Below are 23,136 nucleotides of genomic sequence, written 5' to 3' on the forward strand. Positions count from 1 at the left end.
GTAAGGTTTGAACCAGGTATGAAAAATTATCTTCCATACCTAAAAGGAATCATTGGGACAGGGAATGTTTAGATAGATGTGATCAGGTTTATTTCTTTATTTTGGCTTGTGGACTCCTTTGTGCTAACTCCAGATGCCTTTGTTTGCTTGTAACCTTTAAGCTGAACCCCCAAGAAAGCTAGTTTGGGTGCTTGAATTTTGGAATTGCTCTTTTAAAATCTAGCAAAAGCCTAACTTCCAGATATAGTTTCTTCCTTTTTGTTTTTAATTTACCTTTTTTAAGAACAGAATTGGATTTTTGGTGTCATAAAAGGTTTGAGCACATGTTGGTTAATTAACTGGTGGCAGCAGATAATTTCCTTTCTTTTCTTTCTGAGCTCTTCCCCAGAGGGGGAGTGAAAGGGCTTGAGGGTACTCCACGGGGAGGAATTCCCAAATGCGCCTTCCTGGGTTCAAGGGGGTGTTTCTTTTTGGATTGGGTGGTGGCAGCATTTACCAAACCAAGGTCAAAGAGAAGCTGTAACCTTGGAAGTTTTAATACAAGCCTGGAATGGCCAGCATTAATTTTTAGAATCCTTGTGGGCCCCCACCTTCTGCACTCAAAGTGCCAGAGTGGGGATTCTGCCTTAACAGGAGCCCAGTAAGAAGTTCCATGAACTCGTGCAAGCTGCCATGACGAGGTCTCAAGAAGAAGTTCCTGTGGCAGAGAGGGGCAGTAGGGGTGGGGAGAAGTGTTGGGTGGTCACATGTGTGGGATTTGGGGCAGAGTAGAGGCAGGGATGCCTGTTGCCCCACATTTTCCCCTCCTGTGTGGGTGCCAGGATCTGTGGTCCGGGCTTGGGGCTAAGACCCCACTTCTTAAGCAGATGCGCTGCATGATACGTGCGTGTAGGAGGCAAACCAGGGACATTCTGCACATGCACAGCCAGTGTCTGCAGTGAGTGCGGTGCATTGCTAACTGTCAGGACAAGCTGTATGTGAATAACCCACCTGTCCCTGTGCCCCCCCCCCCCCCCGACCTCCCATGTGTTTGGGTTGCAGGGCAATGATACCCCCAGCCCGCCTGTGTACTCTGGTGGGAAACACCTAGTGGATGGGCATCGCTCTTCCCTCCCTCAGTCATTTGCCAGGATGCTGCCCCCTTATGATTCTGTGCTCACTCTTTTGTGGGGAGCAGGGCAGAACTGAGGCAAGGGCTCTTTTCTCCCCCATCACAGGTGGGCAAGTCTCAGCGATTGGGTTCCGTAGCAGATGAGGTCTCTGAAGCCCTAGGGGGTGGAGGGGCCGATGGGGTTTAATCACCATGGCACAGCCTCTGGCAGGGGTTGGGCTGCTGGGCCAGGAACAAGAAACCACAAATAACCCCCCCCCCCCCCCGACCTGTTCTGCTTGGTCCATCTTGGCTTTCAGATCGGCTGGAGAGTCTGGAGCAGGGCGGGGACCAGGGCCAGGACCTCCGCCCCGGCTTGGCTTGGCAGCTGCTGAATTGGACCCAGACAGATAAAGAGCTGACCCCAGCCCAACACCTGCAGCAGCATCTGTAGCCTGAGTGTCGCTGAGAGAGACAATGGAGCCAACAACTGGACCTGCTGAGAGTGAAGTGCCGCTGCAGGAGAGAGTTAACGGCAATGGACACCTGAAGACTGGAGGGAAGCCAGGTAATGGGGCGTCGCTGCCTGGGAACAGGCTGGAGAGAGACCCTGAGGCTGCCCCACATGGGGCCATGTTCTCAGTGGAAGCAGCCACTGCCCAGCAACCCCCCATCTGTGGGCAGCAGGGACTGGATCTCCCCGAGGGGCTCTCAGGGCACCGATCCCGGCTCACAGCTGCTGTCGTGTGCACACAGCGGTGGCCGTGGGGCTGTGCAGGGGCCTTTTGGGCTGGGTGCGTCAGATCTGCTTTGACAGCCCCGGCCGGGTTCCTTCTTCCCCCTTCTGCTGTGTGTGGCCAGTGCTGGTCCTTGTCTCTGTGCCCCTGATCTCACCAGGCCCCGTGACAGCCTGGCTGGGAGTGCCAGGGAGGGCACTGGGCTGAGGGGAAGGAGGGACTGTTCTGCCAGCCCCAGCCTGACCCTCCAGGCTCCTCTCCCAGAGCGTCTGACAGGTGGCGCCATTGACAGAACAGGGCATGTTCTAGGGCAGGCCTGCACAACATGTGGCCTGTGGGGGGTGAGTAGGCGGGCATTGGCGGGGGGGGGTGGGGGGCAGGTGAGCCGGTGTTGGGGGAGTGGGGCTGAGAAGACGAGCTGCGAGTTGGTGGCTGACCTGTTCTACTGATCTGGTCTGGCTCCCATCCCCTCTCCAAGCGTTGCAGCTGTCTGGAGGTGCTGCCTTCCACGCCTTCCTCAGTCCCACCTCGTTCATTCAACAGGACAATTGATTACGAAGTGGGGGGAAGATCTTATTCTACTTCTAGCAAAAAGACATTTTTCTTTTACCTTAATTATACTGCCTTAGGGGCCCCCTATAACATATTACCAAGGTTCAATACTGCTGTTTTGGTGGAGCAGCGCTGGGGAAGGAGGGTTTGTTTCTGCGGGGCCGACAGCGCTGGGAGCGGGAGTATTTCGGGGTGGCTGGGTGTCGCTGGGGGGGATGTTGTGTTTCGGGAGGGCTTGGCACAGAGGGGGGGCGGTGGGGGTTGGCCCTCAGCTGTTTTCTTTGGAGTAATATGGCCCTCACTGCTTTACGAGTTGTGTAGGCCTGTTCTAGGGCAGCTCTAGCCCTGGTGCTGTCGGTGAGACGTGTCCTCGTGGCCCGGCCTGACGGGTCTTTGTGTTTCAGAACCTCATTGTAACTACAGGAGATGTAATTACTACCATAAATGTACAGTTGTGCTCGCAGTTGCCCTTCCAGTTGTGTCCTTATGTCTCATCATCACTGTTATTGACCTGGCAGGTGAGTTCTCAGCCCTCCCTCCCTCCCACCCCCCTCTCTGAGCATCCCATTCCCCCTGGAGTCACCACAGTCACAGTCTCTCCTCCCGGCCTGTCTGGCTTCTGCCCCTGGGACAGAGGATTCCGGGGGGATGTTCCTCCATGACCCTCCTCCTGCTCCCCCCAGACCCCGGCACCTGGGCACTCTCTCTGTGTCGGACGATCTGACTGACATTAGCTCCCCCCAGCCCAGCTCTGAGCACTTTGGGCCCGAGTCACTGTTGCCGGGCCCCAGGCACAGTCGCTGGTACCCCCGTGCAGAGTGGGGGTGACTGACAGGAGAAGGTGCAGGGCAGCGATGAGCTGGGCCCTCTGCCTGCAGCGTGTCGCCCTGAGGTACCGGCCTGGCCTTCCTGCATCCCCGGGTCGTGCCCAGGGCCGGGCTGGCAGGTGCTGGCATGTCACTGAAATGAGCTGTAGAATGCAGCAAAGACCCTCTCTGCATGTCCCTGCCCATCCCCTGCTCTAACACTGAGGTTGGGCCTGGTTCAATGTGCTTTGAAGCATGAGCTGTTTGTCAGCTCCATCCCTATTGAACGTGAACCCGAGACAGCAGCCCAGTGAGACGGGGTCAAGTAACCTCTTTCGGGGGCTGGATTCCCAGCATCTGCCAGGGGAGTGTCAGAAGCCTGGGGTGCCGGGGATCATTTCTCCCCATAGACTGGCAGGTCCCCTCTTACGACATTTGTTATGTTCCCATTTTCAGTGTTGCTGTCTAGGCGTCCTCCAGCTGCCCTGGGCCCCTGCTGCCCGGACGGCTGGGTCGGATACCGAGGGAAATGCTACTATTTCTCAGAGGCCGAAGGGAACTGGAACAACAGCCAGAGCAACTGCTCCTCCCTTGGTGCCTCCCTGGCTGGGATCGACACCCTGCAGGACCTGGTGAGAGAATCTCATTGCAATGGCCTGGTCTTGGCTCAGCGCTGGCTGCTGCAGTACGACCTGGGCTGTGCTCCTGTGGGGTGAGGAGCAGCTCTGAGCCCTCTCGTGCTGGGAGGACGGAGTGAATGGACTTCCAGCCACTGAATGCCAGGCCTGGTTGGACCTGTGGCTCTAGTGTCAGTCTGTGACCGTGGGGATCATCCCCTGTCAGCCTTCCCAATAGGCCACTGTCCCTCTCTAGGGCTGGGCTGGCTCAGGTGTCTCCTGGGCTGCATGGGACTGGAGAGGGGGGTCGAGATCCCAGCTCAACTTGAAGAGCCAGTGCTCCAGGGCAGCCAGCTGAGGATGGGGGAGGCTCCTGTCAGCCCTGGCCCCTTCTGACTTGGGGGGGGGGGCTCTTCTCTCATCCCTGGCCCCTCCCAGCATCCCTTATTGAGATCAGCTGGGCTCTTTCCTTCCTCTTCCCCTGCGATGGTGAGGGGAGCTCAGCTGCTCTGTAAGGAGAGGCTTTCACACAGAACGTGGCCTTGCCCTCCCCTCCCCTCCCCCCGCCTGCCATGCAGCTTAGACCCAGCAGCACCCAAGAGCTGCCCCAGCCCAGGGCATATTGGGGTGAGGGGGAGCTGGGTTTGGGCTGGGAGGGTTAATACTGAATTACCCAGAGCTGGGCAAGAGGGAAGAGAAAATCCCCAGCCACCCCCTGGAAACACTCAGAGCCCTTCTGTGTCCATCTGGGATTCCCTGCCCAGAGCCTGGGGGAGCAGCAGGGTCGGGGCTCTGACACCACCTCTCCCTTCGCTGTTTTTAGGCTTTCCTGCTGCGCTATAAAGGCAAACCCCACCACTGGATCGGCCTCCGGAGGGACCCGGGGCAGCCCTGGAAATGGGTCAATGGCACCGAATTCAACCACCTGTGAGTCTTTTTGACCCAGCTCTTCTGTGCGGCGTTACTGCTGCTCCTTATGCTGCTACTCACCTGGAATCTCCCCCTGGGGAAGACTGGGTGGGTTGGGCCTACAGGGGCCCATCCAGACCCAGCTGCATGTGCGGGGGGAGCAGGAACTGGGGTTAAAATATCCCCCCCCTCCCCGGCATAAATGCTCCATGGAGGCCAGTTGATCTTAGAACCTCTCCTGGCCCTGCCACCCACTGCCCCCCCACTGGGGGTGGGGCCTGTGGCTGGTGCAGGAGGGGGAATCGTGAGGGGCTGTGAGTGCAGCAGCTCCCTGCACTGTGCAAGTGTCTCCCCTGGTCTGTGACTGACGGGAAACACCCAACTCCTACCTGACACCAGCTCCCTGGTTTCTGTCTTGCAGGTTTGTGATAACAGCAGATGGTGACTGCGCGTATCTGAATGATGAGAATAGGGTCAGCACCTTGCGATGCACCAGTGAGAGACACTGGATCTGCAGCAAACCTGATGCGTTTACAGAGGCAAAGGAGGCGGCAGTGGAAGGGGGCTCATAACAATAGTCTATCAAAATTAGCCCTGGAAAAGCCTGTTCACTCCCTTCCAGGAGCTCATTGGGTTGGAAGTGGCAGGGAGGGGGTAGGTGTGACACTGGCAGACCAGGTACCAGCTCATGCCAAAGTTCCCATGTCTCAGTAAGACACTGACAAATACTCAGCTGGGGTCAGGCTGGCTCACCTGTGTGTTAAAATAGGTATTAGCATTATATCACTGAGACTTGCACTGTTTCAATATTGTAACTTCTGTTTACTGTGCAATCCACTACACTTGTCTATATTGTAACTTCTGTTCACTGTTTGCCATATTGTAATTCAAATCCCATTTTAAAACGCTCACTCCATTTTGTAAAAGCTTCCTCCAATCTTCCTTTTTGCAAACCCTGCTGTAATCTTATTAGTTTTGGTTAGATGTGTGACTGAGGTACGTATGGATGATGGAATCAACCTCCAGCTCCAGCCTGTCCTGATGAAATAGAGTTCAAGCCCCACCTGCTGAAGATGCAGACAAGAGCCCTAACAAAGTGAAAAGAGTCCACCCTAAGAAGAAAAGAACAAAGGTCCAATAGAAGGATGATCAAAGCCAGGTCCCAGGCTGAAAGTCACACCTGCATTTGATGGGTGATCAATCACCAAACCCAGAGGCAGCCTGACACAGCAAGACCTATAGACTCTGGATTCAAACTCAAGCCTACAAAAAGGATGGGTGAGATGAAAGACTTTGGAGGGTAACATTCTGCTGCCAACATGGAAGGGCATCGGTGCAGGCCCAACAGAGACCCAGCTCGTCCTTGTGCCTGGCTTTCCTGGCCAGTTACCGCCACAAGCTACAAACTCCAAGCTATGTTCAGGACTGGTAACTATACGGCAGCTACAGAACATCCAATGGGAGGGGTGGGTGGGTAGGTATTAGGTATAATGTGTGTATAAGAATTAAAATATTAGTTATTTATCATAAATCAAATGATCATAATAAATCTGTCTTGCCCCCTGAAAAGATCCTTTGTAGTTTTGTCTGTACAACATCTGAGACAAACTGACAGCCCGCAGGTCTCTTGAAAGAAGGGTCACAGCCAGCCTGGCTGTAAAGTGCTGCAAGAATTTCAGGTGACCAGGACTTAGACAGGAGACTCGCTTGGTAAATAAGTCCAGGCTCTAGAACATGTCATGACCATTTTATATGTAACCGTTTGTTTCCAACACTTCTGCTTGACTCTCGGCTTTGTCGAACTGAGGCGTGATTCCACTATGAGCATAGGTCAGCGCTGTGTGTTAAGCGGAGCAGTGATCTGAATTGGAACTGGTAAGTGTGTGTGAAGGTGGGAGGGGCCAGGGGAGTGTTACTGGTTCTCTGGAAGCAGCAGCTCTGTGACTACTGCCAGTGTCTGGGGACTGCCCTCAAGCCCTCTGAGCATCTGAGGGGCATATTGCTAACTGCAAACCCAGCAGCGAGCGTGTGTGGCCAGTGGAGTTGGGGAGCTGACCCCCAGCAGGCACAGACAAGGCTCCCTCAGGCAAAGAGCAGGTGCTGGTGAGGTGCCTCCCAGCCCTGGGTACCCCGGGAAGCAGCCCAGGGTAGTAACTACTGCAGGTTTGGGGCAGTTATAAATTACACCCCAAGGCCCCAGCCCAGTGAGAAGGACCGAGGGGAGGGACTGTGACTGCGAGGGGCACCTGAGTCCCAGCACCTCCCGGGGCTCTGCTCTGCCCCCGGCTTAGAGCTCTGCCTAAAGCCACAATCCCGCCCCGTGAGACTAAACCCAGGATGCTGCACATTACAGAGACACAAATGTGGATCCTCAGACCCAACTGTTTATATCACGGCAGCTTCTTTCTGGCAGATCCATCTGAACACAGCACCACACGTCTCAGCCTGAATCCGGCTGCCTCTTATCCAGCCACAGCTGTTCCCTTCAGCAGAGCCTGAGACTTGGAAGCTGCAGAATTAGAGAGTCAGTGTCATTGTGGTTCTCTTTAACAAGGAAAGGCCCATAGGGGGAAGAAAGATAACACCTCTCTCTAATGAGAAGCTTGGCTCTGGTGTTGTCCTTCATCTTTGTAACTTTCCTACAGAGCTTCAGGTGAGAAGGCAGCCCAGGAGGTGAGCTGAGCTAGGGGGTCTCTGGCAAGGAATAAACTAGGCTGAAACTCATGGGTCAGTGACCTGGTGCTTTTTTGTTGGAAGTGGCTGTAGGAATATTAAAGAAGGTTTATATTAGATATGGTTTTTGTGTGTGTGTGTGTGTGTGTGTATATATATATATATATATATATATATATATATATATATATATATATATATATATATATATATATATAAATGATTTATTGTTAGAAATAATTTTTTGAGACTTTACAATTAAAAGGTTTACGTTAGAAATAAATGTGATTCCCAAGATTTAGCCTCTAACCTGCAAGCCACCAGCTGTGTCTGTGTGAAGCCTGCTCAAAGAGATACTTTGTATAAAACTTGTTAAACGTCAATTGACTCTAAGTGCCTGTTCTCTAAGTGAAACTTTGTAGTGGCTACTTTACTTTGTAACGGCAGCTGTAAGCTGTTAATTGACTCAGCACACGAGCTGTCAATTGACCCTATGCCTCAGGCAAAACTGTATAATTACTACTTTGTAACCACCGCCCATAAGCCAAAACAGTGGCTATTATAGTATATAAATAAAGACCCCCCAACCTCTGTAAATTCATTTTCATCTCACTTTATTTTTTTTAATGTTAAAAGACAGGGAGTCTCACATAAATTGGTAACATCCCAAAAGGTAAAGAGACAGTGAAATAGATGTGATTAAGATAAAGAGTGTATGTGAATGAGTGCCTAGTTTAAATAATGAATGAATGGTTAGGGAGTTACCAGCCTGAAGAATTCAGTGTCGGGCCGAAGAAGGTGTCAAGTGGAATCAACCAGATGACCCCGGGCGGGCGAACTGGAATCCACCCCAGCACCTCAAAGTAAGAAAAAAACACACATCTGACAGCATGGAGCCAGCCACCTGCTGATTGATTTAGCAACAGCAGAATGAAGCAACTTTCATGGACTGACATAAGAATAAATTCCTATAAAACTGGACTCTGAAGACTAAGGACTTTGAGTCTACGGTTCTGCTGCCAGCCTCCAGGAGCATCAGGTGCACCTGACCCGGACTCGGCTCCACTCTTGTGTACAAGATACCTGGCCAGTATTCTGTCACAAGCAACTTTAGGCTGGTAACTATAATATCTATACAGAACTTGTATGAATGATTGTGTGAATGGAGATATCATAGGAATAAGTAGCCAAACAACATTGTTTTCTGTTATCTTTTGTTTTGTTATGGTATTTACAATAAATGTGAAATGTCTTGTCCCCTTTAATAAGATCCTGCTAGTTTTTTTTATTGGTATAACATTTTGGTGGAGAACAGCGAAAGGGGGATTATTGGTATTTTTGCCTCACTTATTGTAAACCAATCTGTGTGCACACAACCGGCTCTACAGAGCACAGTTCTATTCTTGGTTAACCAAAACCTGCTGGCCTCTGGATAGGTAGCAGGAAAAGAAAAATCAGGGGCAACAAGAGGGTCTCAGGGACCAGACAGTGCTGCTTGCTGAACAAAATTAAAAATGTTTAAGAAAAGGCAAGGGAAAACAGTCTCAGAGGAAGAAATGAAGTCAAAAGTAGCTTCTACTTCACCTTTTATTAAAGAGACAACACCTTTTCAACAAATCCTTCAAAGATATAGGCACAGTCCTTGGACTGAAGAAGCCCTTGCAGATATTTGCACCATTTCGGACCTAGAGGATAGATTGGCCCAATATGCAAACCCCTAACTGCGGCAAAAAGAGACACCGCAGGAATCTGGCTGCTATGGGAGGCTTGTAATAACAGCTACCTCCGCCTAACAGCCTTTAAAGAGGAGAAAATATTTTTAACAGAAAAAATATCCCAATTAGGAAAAGGGGTGGAAAATTGGAAAGTGATGGCAACAAATTCTCACAACCAAATGGAAATAATAAAACAAGCGTTACAGGAAAGTAAAAGTAAAGAACGATTCCTGACAGACCAAATTACAGCCCTCACAGAATTAGAAAAAGAAAATCAGGCTTTGATCAAAAAAAACCAAATCCTACAGGGCATGGTTAAGAAATTAATATTAGAACAGGGCAAAGCCTCGGGAAGCCATACCCACTGCGATTCTATTAAGCAGTTGAAACACAAATTCGGTTTTGCGACCCGCCAAGTAGCGGCTGTCACATTAGGAGAATGGAACCCAACCGAATGTAAAATACAATCGGATTGGGACACATATTTGGGACCCCCGGGAAATTGGACAGAGAGATATCTGGCATGACCCACAAGAGGGTCTTGTAGCTCCGGTGGCAGCTATAGAACGGCGCACTGTGACCACCCCAGTAGACAGTGGGGGGAATCAACAGGTAACTATCATTCCAGCATCAGCCTCAGACTTAAAAGCAATGGCTGATCATTTGGGAACACTAAATAGAGAAACCTTCTCCCGATGGTGTACCAATGCCATCCTGTTGGCAGGGAGAGAAGCACTCAACACTCAGGAAATTTATTGCCTCATGGGCATATGTGCGGCACCAGAAATACGAGCAGCCCTGGACCGCATAAGAATTGGTGCTGATGATAGTGGGCTAGCCCTAATGGCCACCTTTGGAGAACAGACAGGCAGGTGCAATTTTATTGCTCAAGCCGTGGCTTCTACTCAGGACACTAATGAAGATCCTGAAAATTCTCTCACCTGGTGGGCCCTAATGCAGATTATTAGGATTTAGATTTAATCCCCTTCTCCGTACCATCTCTCAGGGACTGCGCTGCCTCACTACTTCCCTATTATTCAGGCAAGCTTGCCGTTTGGCAGGACGGGCACCCTGCCACCTTAAGAGAATTAAAAGGGATGGTACAACAAATAACTACCCACGCCAGACCCAAACCCAATATTAAAAAGGAAAGGGTGGCGTATGTGGCGGCAATGGAGCCAACAGTCACCTATTCAAATGAAAGTGGGACAAAGGGATTTGCAGGATCCTGTGGAGGGCACTCAAAAGTTAAATTCAGGGGAAGGGGGAATAACCAGTCTAGGGGTCGGCTATATCCAGACCTTCAAAGATCTCAGTCAGCCGAAAGCAGTAATCAGCTGGAAAAACCCGGTGTTGATGTGCACCGCATGACATGGAGGCTATTATTACAGATGGGAGGAGATAGACAAAAATGGGATAAGGCCCCCTTGGCTGATATTATGACTGAGATTCTTAGATTGCAGGACCAGCGAGGAGTCGTATCAGAGGTAACCACCCCACGTGCTCCTTTAGATTATCAGGAATACTCCTAGGGAAGCCCACTGGACGTGGAACCCCCACTTGGCATAGGAGCCCAACAGTGGAGGTTTATAGGAGAATTAACCTGGGATCCAGGAGGAAGACCCTATATCTACATCCAGCAGGGAAATCAAGCTCCTATGATGGCTCTAATTGATACTGGAGCTTCTGTCTCTCTAATTAAAACCGCTCCTCTGGCAGGAACAAAAGGGCAAAATATGATATTACACTCATTTCAGGGAAAACCCAGCACCGGACAAGAAGGGGTGCAGGTACCATTCTCTGTACAAGGATTCCACACCACTGGGAATCTGATTCAAACAAAACATATGACAGATGCCGTGATCCTGGGCACGGACTGGTTGTTCAAAAATAACATTATTATTGATCTCCCCAGAAGCACTCTATGGAGACTGGAAACCCTCCCCCCTTATCGCCCTACAGCAACCCGTGATAAGTTTGTCAGTAACAGAAGTGATAAACTAGTTGCTGTGCTCACGGCAGAACAACAGGAGAAGTGGCGTCTTAAATTCCCCACGGTCTGGACCCAGAAGAAAACAGATTGTGGTAGAATTAACTCTTGTGTTAAAATTGTAGGTGAACTGGTGTCCCCACAGAAGCAATATCGGTATCCCAGGGAAGCAGAGACACAGCTCGTCCAAATCATTCAGGACCTGGAAGAGCAGGGAGTAATTAGAAAAACTAACTCCCCTTATAACTCCCCTGTCTGACCAGTCATGAAGGCAGATGGGCAATCCTGGAGACTAACCATTGACTATAGGAGAATCAACAAAGGAAGAATCCGAAGAAGTGGGTATTCACCCACGAAAGCTCATGCTGCAAAACGTCTGTTAGTCTATAAGGTGCCACAGGATTCTTTGCTGCTTTTACAGAACCAGACTAACACGGCTACCCCTCTGATACTCAACAAAGGAAGTATACCCTGGCCCCCATCGTGGCAGATGTGACACAGGTCATCCAAAAGGTGCAAGCCACCTCCAGGTATTTTTCAGTTATAGATCTGGGTAACTGTTTCTTTGCCATTCCATTCCATCCTGATTCACAGGACCGGTTTGCCTTCACCATCAGAGACCAGCAGTACACATTTCAGCGCCTACCCCAAGGATTCCAAGACTCTCCAGCTATCGCCCACAAACATGTGGTAGATATGCTGGACCAGTTAAGTCCTTCTGACCGACCACTTGTCTATTCCTATGTGGATGATATTTTGGTTTTTGGCCAGCTCGAGACATAGGTGCAAAGACTTACAGAGGACGTCCTTGCACTGATCCAGGACACCGGCTTCAAGAGGAACAATTGGAAAGCCGCAGACGGGAAAGAGATAGCATATGGAGATGGATTTGTGCCTGGGTTACCTCTCATCCCAACCAGTTTAAAATCAAACATGTCAAGGCACATGGAAAAGGCTCCACAGCTGAAACAGTATGGAATAACCATGCTGATGCCATAGCCAGAGATTATGAAGGGATAGCAGCGATGACCCGAAGGCAGGAAAAGAAGGTGTTAGAAGCAGTCTGCATCCCAGGAAGAATTGAAAGGCAGGAACTGGTGAACATAGCTCATCAGTTCATGCATGAAGGAGTGGAAGGGACACTGGAAAGGTTAAAGCAAGTGGCAGAATGGAAGGGGATGAGAGATGATGTGGATACATGGGTCAAAAATTGCATACATTGTGCCAAAGATAAAGCTCGTCCTCCACACCAGCTTCAGATGCTACATCAAAGAAGGCTGGGACCCTGGCATAGAATCCAAATTGACTTCATTGATAAATTGCCAAGGAGTGAAGAAGGATTTCAATATCTACTTGTAATCAGAGATTCCTTTTCAGGTTGAGTGGAAGCTTTCCCTACTAGAAACAATAGTGCCTGCACAGCTGCTAAGAAACTATTCTCCGAAGTAGTTTGCAAATACGGGACTCCTGAGATTATTTACTCAGACAACAGAGGATCCTTTGTGGGAGACATATTTACTCTACTACTTAAAGCATTAGGAGTTTCACACAAACTCCATGTCCCATACAGACTGCAGTCTTCTGGACAACTAGAGAGAATGAACCGCACTATTAAAGAAGCCCTTAGGAAAGTTGTAGACAACACCGGTAAGAACTGGCCGGAAAAACTGCCGCTAATATTAGCAGCCATTGGCAGCAGTAGCAGGCTGAGAACTAAAATCCAGCCATACCAGATCCTCTTTGGACAGGCAATGAGGTTAGTCATCAACCCAGAACAAGCAGCAGAACCAGAGACTACAACTCACGAGCACTGGCAGTGGTTAAAACAGTTGCAGGAAGACAAAGCCACCCTGCAGCATAGAATAAGTCAAGCCATTGAGCTCATGAATACAAAAATGGATCAAAATAAAAACGGGGATTCCCTACTGTGGGAACCAGGGGATCAGGGCAAAAGGGATCACACACATGAGTTGAAATGGACCGGTCCCTACTCCATAGTGGACCGCTTCAGCCCTCTCATCTACTGCATAGACAAAAATGGTAAATTTAAGTGGGTCCATGTTTCACAAATGAAGTTGTTTGCATAAACTAATTTTATTCTGTTAACTATATTTCCAGATACAACACCTCCCGTGGACGCGGTGTATTTTCGTTCCTGCAGGACTATCAGACGCGAAATGCGGCTGCTGAGACTGCCAGTTCTAACCTTATCTCCGCTTTTCTTAAAAGGACAGTAAAAGATCAGACGGAACGATGCCTCGCACAAAATGGGACACAGAGCCACAACAGTTCTTGGTCTGGATCACAACATTGGCCCTGATCTCGATGATAAAGACACAACCTGTCCCCAAAGGAAAAATGCACAAATCTCCACCAATCCCTAACAATGATAGCCATGATTCAACACATGGATCGATTTAAAAACTAATTTAACAATAACACCTGTAGGGGAAACTCATGTATATGTTGGGGATGGAGAACTGGGACTGCAAGCAAACATCTCAGTCCCCATAGGACGGGAAAAACATTGAATGGTAGGGGTACGCACGGAAGGATATGCAGGAGATACCACGATGCTTTCAGACTACCCCTCACTCCCTTATATATGGGACGGGTTCATGTAATCAGGGACCCTTGTAACAGTAATTGTAGTTTACTGCCTAGACCATGCACATACGATACCATTCCCTGATGGAGGTGACTGGAAATGGGAGAAAGAACATATGTTTATAAAAGCCACCCCATTACCAATGACAAAACCAGCCTTATTTAAAATTCAGACTTCTCCCGTGAAAGTCTTGGTGAGCCCCCTGCTGGTAGAAGTAAACATTGACATGGACTGGACAAGATAAAATGTCTCAAAAGCAGAACCAAAGTGCAAGCCTTTTTCCCTCCCTATACTACAAGCCTGGATAAGGACACAGAAACTGTCCCCCCCCCAAATGCACCACATCCCAGAACTAAAAGAGATATTATGGACACTATGCTAGGTGGATTTGGAGCAGGAGCGGGACTTGCGGACTCAGTGGACTTGGAAACTATTAAGAACAAATTAAGCTCCCTGGCCCAACCAGAGGACAGCCTTATACAAAAACAAGTACACGCGAATGTAGACTTAGTCCAAATTGGCCTGGGTAACCTAAAAGCCAAATGGAATCTATGGCAATGGCTGAATACTACCACCTGGTTACTCCATAAGAAAAATCTACAAATTGGAAACCACACGGCTATAGCTATGGGATGCACTGAAATGCAGATACTTGCCCTATCCACTTTGGAACATGAAAGGTTTGGGGTAATTTCGGGTAATATTAAGGTTTTCATGCATTTGTTAAACCAAAGGAAAAGATCTCTGTTCAATACTTACCAATATGACTGGATGCAGTATGTTTCCAGCACTGTAAAAGCCCACTTGTTAATTGGGGAAATAATTGTAAAAATAGCACATCAACAGTCTCTGGAGGCAAAGGTGTGGAAGGTTAGCCCACTCCCCATATTACACATGGGATCATTCCGGCTGCCTCGGACCTCGAGCCAGTGGGCGGGAGAAAAAGGAAAACTATTGGACACTAGAGGTTGTACACAATGGACTCCTCAAAAGTGGGTATGCCTCACCTTACCTGTCGCCCCAGAGCCTTGTAGTAAAGATGTTTCATTGGGATCACGTATGTGGGATGAATTGGATAATGACACCAGGGTATTATACAATGGACAATGTGTATGTATCCACTCGTGGGAGGAAGTATTTTGGGAGGATGGGAGTGTTAGCAGCCCCCCCAGTAGATGAATGTAAATGTAATGTTAGTACTGTTTTTACTAAAAATCACACTTACTATTTACCTCGGCCAAAAAAGTCTCAGCTAACACTAACAGCTGAGCTGGCCGAGTTCTCAATTGACCTCGGAATTAAAGGGCAAGATCTTACTGATAGCCTAATTAAAAGCAAAGAAGTGACCAAATTTTTAGAACAGACAAATAACCAAGTAGGAAATCAGACTATTCATATTATACATGCCAACAGGGACATGTTAAGGATTGCCACTGCAGAGAAACAAATAACTTATCACTGGTATGATATATTCTCTGGATGGTCCCCAGTCACTAGTGGCATCCTATCAGTAATGCTACATCCCTTGATAGTTGTCTTAGTATTGAATGGTATTTGTATTATTGGAATGTTTAGCATGTGCTTTTGGATAAAAAGAATGTACAATAGATTGGAATCACAAACCCATGTTGCCTCACAGTACCTTCTTTTAAACGGGTTACATAAAAAGTGACACTAACGAGTATATGTATATCATAGTGTCAAAAGGGGGATTATGTAGGAATATTAAAGAAGGTTTATATTAGACATGGTTTAACATAAACATATATATATATATATATATATATATATATATATATATATATAATGTCTATATATGTTGCTCCTCATCTCTGCTGCAACCTGCGCCGTCTTTCCTGACTCGTACATGGTCCTCACGTTCCATGTGCCGATGGTAATCCTCCTGGCTGCAAGAAGGGTGATCGGCTTAGTGGCTTCCTCGCGGCTTTCACCACCCAGCGTCATGCATCTTCGAGTTGAAGACCCTTCTTTTTCTAGGCTAAAAGTCTCTGTTAACTCTATTGTTGGCGTTTCTGTAGCAAGCTGATTTTTACAGGGTGGAGTTGCTAGCCCCACGCCCAACCCTCCTCCTTTACCCTGACTTGGGACAGGCAGATGGCCCCAAAGGACCTCTCTGGTGGAGTTAATGTCTATAATGTCTATATATACCATGTCTATATATATGAAAAATGATTTAGTTAGAAATGATTTTTTGAGACTTTACAATTAAAAGGTTTACATTAAAAATAAATGTGATTCTCAAGATTTACCCACTAACCTGCAAGCCACCAGCTGTATCTGTGTGAAGCCTGCTCAAAGAGATACTTTGTATAAAACTTGTTAAACGTCAATTGACTCTAAGTGCCTGTTCTCTAAGTGAAACTTTGTAGTTGCTACTAAGCTGCTAAATGGTTAATTGACTCAGGGCATGAGCCATCAATTGACCCTGTAAGCTGCTAATTGGTTAATTGACTCAGCACGGGAGCTGTCAATTGACCCTGTGCCTCAGGCAAAACTGTGTAATTACTACTTTGTAACCACCGAGGTAAACCAAAACAGTGGCTATTATAGTGTATAAATAGAGACCCCCACCCTCTGTAAATTCATTTTCATCTCACTTTAGTTTTTTTTAATGTTAAGACGGGGAGTCTCACATAAATTGGTAACACCCAGAAAGGTAAAGAGACAGTGAAATGAATGTGATTAAGATAGGGAGTGTATGTGAATGAGTGTCTAGTTTAAATGATGAATGAATGGTTAGGGAGTTACCAGCCTGAAGAATTCAGTGTCGGCCGAAAAAGGTGTCAAGTGGAATCAACCAGATGACCCCGGAGGACGAACTGGAATCCACCCCAGCACCTCAAAGGAAGAAAAAAAACAAACATCTGACAGCATGGAGCCAGTGTCACGGAGTGTGGGGGAGTCCGGCCCTGCACCCCTCTTCCTGAACTCACAGTGACTCTCAGCCAGCCAGTAAAACAGAAGGTTTATTGAACAACCGGAACACAGGATACAGCCCAGCTTGTGTGCAGAGCCAGGACCCCTCAATCTGGCCTTTCTGGGGGTTCAGGGTGCTTGGATCCCAGCCTAGGATCCCCTGAAACCCACCTCCCAGCTCCCAAAACCGAGGAATGCCTCCACTCCCCCGTTCCCTTTTGTCTAGCTCCAGCCAGAGGTGAGACCTCCCCTCCCCCAGGCCAGGCTCATGTTACAGCTGCATACCTGTCTCTGCCTACCAAGCACACAGACAGCCCCTGCTTCATCACAGCCAGCCACCTGCTGATTGATTTAGCAACAGCAGAATGAAGCAACTCTCATGGGCTGACATAGGAATAAATTCCTATAAAACTGGACTCTGAAGAATAAGGACTTCGAGCCTACTGTTCTGCTGCCAGCCTCCAGGAGCATCAGGTGCACCTGACCCGGACTTGGCTCCACTCTTGTGTACAGGATACCTGGCCAGTATTCTGTCACAAGCAACTTTAGGCTGGTAACTATAATATCTACACAGAACTTGTATGAATGATTGTGTGAATGGAGATATATATATATAAAGTAATCATAGGAATAAGTAGCCAAACAACGTTGTTTGCTGTTATCTTTTGTTTTATTATGGTATTTACAATAAATGTGACAAATGTCTTGTCCCCTTTAATAAGATCCTGCTGGTTTTATATTGGTATAACACAGGCTGTGAAATGTAAAATTGTGCCTGCCCAGCTGCAGCAGCTCCCTGAAATGAGTGACACAAATCACACACTGAGCAGCACCAGAAAGCATCGTATGCGCTGGCTGCCCTGCTCTGTTACTAGTGCTCACACGTGGGTGTGCAGCACACTGCCCCATGAAATCTCCAGGGAAATACATGCCTAGCACATGACCTGCTCTTTGATCACCGCTGCCTCAGCTGCTAATGGCTCACACACTTACTTGTGTCCCAGCCCAAGAGGAAGGCTTAAAAACCAGCTGTGGAGTTATCGGTGCAACATGAGGAGCAAAAAAAAAAAAAAAAAAAGACTTGCACAGCACTAACTGGAGCAGTTTGAGTTGGACTTCTCTTCTCCTCCCAAAAGCCCCATGAACCCCCCCCTGCTGATGGGAGTGAGCAGGAGGGACTCTTGGCATAGGCAGCGAGTGATATGGGCTCGTGGTGCCCAGGCTCCACCAATATTGATAAAGGTGGGCCCAGCTCCACTGATATTTGGGCCCCAGGCCCTGTGCTTTGGGGGGCCCTGTGCCACGGGTTGTCAATGTGGGGCTCTCACCTTGGGGCAGCTCCCCCTGTCCCCAGAGTTGCTGCGTGCTGTGGAGAGGCCCCAGCTGCAGGGGCCAATGCCAGAGCTGCCTGGCCACACCTCCCCAACAGAGCCGGGGAGGGAGCCACAGGCAGCTTGCAGAGAGCGAGCAGCAGGAGTCATCACTGTCAGACAGAGACACACAAACACAGCTGCTGAGTTGTGGAGAAAGACAGACGGAGCTGGGGGCAGAGAAAGGAGCAGCGATGGGCACGCCAGAGATGGCATAAAATACACAGTACAGAGGGGGCTTCCTGAGGGGGCTATAGCAACCCCCCCCCCACACACACACATGCAGAGCAGACCTGGGCTGTGGCTGGCTCCATCCATCACTCCCGCCGCCCCACAGAGACCCACACAACCCTCTGTCCCCTGGAGAGACACCCAATGACCCCTGTGCTCATCACCCCTCTCCAGAGAGCCCCCCCCTTTGTGCCAGACAACTCCCCTCCCCCACTGCCTCCCCTGCTCCAGAACTTCCTACAGTCTCCACCTTTGCCTCCCCCCAGCCCATTGGCCAGGAGGCTCCTGGTCTATTGGCCAGCATGGCCAGTGGGAGCTGTACCTGAGGCAGGTGCCTGCTTGCAGATGCAGATCTGCCTGGCTGTGCCTCCACAGCACAGGGACGGGGAGCCACAGGTGAGCAAGCCCTGGTCATCATCATCACAGGCCCAGCAGTTCTCTGGATATTTAATTTCACTGAGGCAAGTAATTCACTCTGCTCTTCCTTTCCAGACAGTTCATGGCTTTTTCTGTAAGAAAATGTACAATGTCTTTGCCAAGAAGTCCAGTTATAGTTGTTTCACTTGAGAAGCATCTTTTCTGGTTGTTCATAAGCTCATTTATTTTGTTAACTCCGTTTCAGAGGCAATTTTAAAGTCATTGAATTGTATTTGTTTTTTTCCATTGGTCCAAAAGCATGTGGAAGATGTGCAGATTTTTATTTGTGTGGGCCAAACCCCTGTGTAAAAATGTAAATGTTGGCGCTAGAAAAGCTCTGCAAGGGTTAGGGTCCCTCAGGACGTTGGCCTCACGTCAGTCATTCTTCTGGGCTTTCCATTCTACTGTTCCCTCCTATAGTGACAGTCATCAGTGTCTCCACCCCCAGGGGAGAGGCAGAAGACGGGGTCAACCCTGCAGTGACTCTGCCTCTACCCTTGTTCTCTGTCCACTCCCTCTACCAGCCCCTTTGGTCTCCCTAGGATTCCCTCTCCCATTACTCCCTGTAGGTCGTCCTTCTCTGGAGCGTCTCATGAAGTAAAGTCTGTCATTACAGGTTCTTGTCTCTGTAATGGATTTAATTTTGATGTATTTATTAAGTGTTAATTAATGCACTATGGGAGTCCCCCCCTTTAGCCCTGTGTATAAATTGATCCCCTTCTTTGCATATGTTTTGCCCAAAGGGTTTTCTGCAGCCCTAGGGCAGCCAGCAATAACCCCTCTGCCTTTGCAGTGGGGGGCGTGAAGGGGACCATGAATTCCCTATTTATGTGATTTGCAAGAAGTGTTATCATTACTCAAGGTACCAAATGTGTTTAAATGATAGAAGTGCCTTGTAAAAGCCCAAAGGAAGCTTGTATTCATTTCTCATATAATCTCATATGCAGTATACACACTTTTCATTAATTATGAGATGAATTTATTATTGTTATTGTAACCCCTTTGGGGTTTAGAGAGCATGGCCCCGTTAAACCTTTTTCCCAGGGGGGAGGGGGAGAATAAGAAAAAGGAGGGAAACTCCAGCGGGCAGGGCTGGCCCTGGAGAAGGAAGCAGAGAGAACCTGCCTGAGGAGGACAGGTCCGATCGGGGACAGCCCAGGACAGGAGCCAGGAGGAGCCCTGTGCCGGGGGGAATCACCCGAGAAGGACAGGCCAGAGCTGGGCCCAGTATGATGGCTGCCCGGAGCTGCCTGGGGCTGTGAGTACTGGGGCTTGTGACTGCGTTGGGAACAAGGAGGGAGGTTGTAGCTAGTTAAGTGGGGAGGTGGTCGCTCTGTGTGGCTTTGCAGAGAGCGGCAGAAGAGGCACCGGAGGGGTTTGCTGGGGAGAGTTCACTGGCGCCGAAGACGACCAGGAGCACCCAAGACTCACCACTGGACTGGAACTTTGCTCAGGCCTCCTGAACTCTGTGCGCAGGCACATTGCTCAGTGTCTGTCCTGTCAGACTGTGCTACCACTGGGCCTGTGGGGCCTTGGTTTGGATGCAGCCCTGTTTTACTGCTCCCCCTATATTTCCCCTTGTTGTTTTTCTCCTCCCAGCCCTCTGTAAATAAATATCTCCCTTTGTTATGTCCATTGTACTTTTCCTGTGCGGGTGTGTGTTCACTCTGGGGGGTTTGGAACAGGTGCCCCTGGGGTGGAAGGGATTTCTCCTGCTGCGTTCCTGCGCGCGCTGTCTCTTGGCCAGAGCTGCCTGCAGAGCAGACTCCATCTTGGCCACGAGGGCGCTATACTTACATTATTATTAAAGTTACTGTTGTTTTTTCCCCCGTGTGGAAAAATGTGCGCTATTTTATGGGTTGAATGATTGAATGACATAATATCCCCCGCTCCCACTGTCCCAGGGCCGGCTCTAGGCACCAGCGCTCCAAGCACGTGCTTGGGGCAGCATCCTGGGGAGGGCAGCAGACGGCCCCGGTGGACCTCCCGCAGGCATGCCTGCGGGAGGTCCACCGGAGCCGCCGCCCCCTGCCCCCGCACAAATCCTAGAGCCGCCCTGCCGCCAGTCACAGCCGGGAGTCAGAGGGCTCCGGGCTGCCCGCCGCAGCGGGCAGCGCAGAGCCTTCTGATTCCCGCCACAGCTGGGATTTAAAGGCTCTGAGCTGCCTGCTGTGGGGCAGCTCAGAGCCTTCTGATTCCCGCCACGGGAGGGGGCTCGGGTCGCTCGGGGCGAGGACGGGGCTCGGGCCAGGCCGCTCGGGCGGGGGACGGGGCTCGAGCCAGGCCAGGCCGCTCGGGGGAACGGGGGCTAGGGCGGCGCTCTGTGCCGCTCGGGGGGTGGGGGCTCCGGCTGTGCCGCTCGGGAGGGGGACGGGGGCTCGGGCCGCTCGCGCCGCTCGGGGCGGGGCTAGGGCTGCTGGGGCGGGGGACGGGGCTGGCCGGGCCGCACAGCTAGGGAGGGGCAGGGCTAGGCGGCGCTCCGTGCCGCTGGGACTCGGGCCACGCGCTGCGCTGCTGGGGGGGGGGGGGCGGTGCTCTTCAGTTCTGCCTGGGGCGGCAGAAATCCTAGAGCCGGCCCTGCACTGTCCATCACTAAGTCTTGTAATTTTGTCAAGTATTTGTCACACAACATAGTGGTGCCCACCTCTGCCTTGTGCTTCAGGGGGCCTGGGGACTTAGCGGGGGACCTGGCCCCAGCCCACTCTGCTTCACCTCGCCGGCTCCTGGCATTGCTCAGGGGCGGGAGCTTTGGGGAAGAGGTGGAGGGGGGGCTGTGTGGGAAGAGGTGGGGTGGAGCAGGGGTGCTTACTGCTGTTGGTGCCAGGCACCCTGCTAACACCCCCCCTCCGGCCATCCTGGAGCCCCCATCCCCCGAAACAAAGTGCGGGGCCCAGGGTGGTTGCCTTGGTCTGTCCTATGGATGGGACGGATCCACTTGGGCACCAACCAAAATTATGCAAACCTGCCGCCCATGACTCTTGGAGGGGGTGGGGGGCACTTACTAACAGTGTGTTTGGAACGGCTGAGCAACCCCTTCCCCCTAGTGACCCTAATCCCCCTGCCTCTGGTTATCCGCCTGCTGCGCTGACCTTGCCACTGCTGCTCCCTGGCACTGAACGGGTGACGCTGTGTGCGGGCTTCCGGCGAGTTCCCCTCTCGCTGCTGTACTGGGGGGGGGGGGGGGGGCAGAAAGGTCTTTGAAAAGCGGTGACACGAGTTACAACGTTCCTGGCCGCCCCGGGCAGGGCCCACGCGCTGCACGGGCGGTCAGACACGCGGGCCGGCCCGCGGCAGGCGGCTCTGGCCCGGGCGGGGCAGGCTGCGGGCGGGCTGCGGGGAGATGTTGGGGTCGGGCTGCAAACGCATCACAACGACCGTCTCCCTCGCCCTGCGTGTGGCTGCGCCGGGCGGGCCGGGCAGCGGGTGTTGGTCTCGGGGAGGAGCGTGTTCTCTAACTCCACCTGCCTGGCCGGGTAGCGGCCGTGCCGAGCTCTGGGAGCCGGTCATATGATCCTGCCCTGGGTGGGAGGTTTGCCAAGGGGCGCGCCGGGGCTGGCGTTGCGCGGCGCTGAGTGGTGGAGCGGCTCCAGGCGGCAGACCACACCCACTGCACACACATGTTCAGCCGCACCGAGAACTAGCGGCGGAGTCTGGCCGGGAGCGCGGCTCGTTTCTCCCCGTGTCCGGTCCCCGCGGGACGCTCGGGTAAGAGGCGCTGCCGCCGCCCGGGAAGGCCGAAGGGCCGAGCGGGGCGGGCGGGCGGGCGGGCGGGCGGGGGGAGAGACAGACACGGACCGTGTGTGTATCGCGGCCGCGCGCGGAAGCCGGATGACGGGGCCGGGGGGAAAGTTTCCCCTCCGTTAACTTATGGGGCGAAGGACCGAGTCGGAGGCTCCGTTGAAAGAAGGCGGAGGTTCCCCGCCGGCCTGGGACCGAGGTAACCTGCCGGCTTAGCTAGTAGCGCGCCCCTAGCGGCAAACCGGGCATATGCTGCACATGCGCAGTTAGGGACCTGGGCGTGCGCGCTCTATGCAAATGAGCCGCCTCCCCCCCCCCCCCCGGTCCCTCCGGCACTGGCCTCTGCCCCGTGCGGATCTCTGCGCGCGCCTGTTGCTGGGGGGCTCGGCTCTGCCCCGTGGGTGCCTGTCACACGTGGGTAGAGCCCGGCGGGGGTTCTATAGCAGATCGGGTCTCTGAAGCCCTGGGGGCGCGGAGGGGCCGGATGTAGTTAAGGGGGTTTAATCATCATGGCCCCACCTCTGGCGGCAGGTTGGGCCGCTGGGCAGGGAACGAGAAACCACAAATCAACACCCCTGACCTGCCCTGCTGGGTCCGTCTCGGCTTCCAGATCGGCTGGAGAGTCGGAGCAGGGAGGGGAGCTGGGGCCGGGACCCGCCCGGCTCGGCTTTGCTGCTGAATCGGACCCAGTCACACAGTGAGGAGCTGATCCCAGCCCAGCGCCTGCGGCAGCGTCTCTAGCCTGA

At 51.3% G+C, this 23,136-nt stretch overlaps 1 pseudogene; it reads left to right on the forward strand.

Moving 5' to 3' along the window:
* Positions 1-1,567: 1,567 nt before the first annotated feature.
* Positions 1,568-23,131, forward strand: LOC120394251 (annotated as a pseudogene).
* Positions 23,132-23,136: the final 5 nt, after the last annotated feature.

Source organism: Mauremys reevesii, unplaced genomic scaffold, assembly GCF_016161935.1.
Source record: "Mauremys reevesii isolate NIE-2019 unplaced genomic scaffold, ASM1616193v1 Contig44, whole genome shotgun sequence".
Classification (NCBI taxonomy): Eukaryota; Metazoa; Chordata; order Testudines; family Geoemydidae; genus Mauremys; species Mauremys reevesii.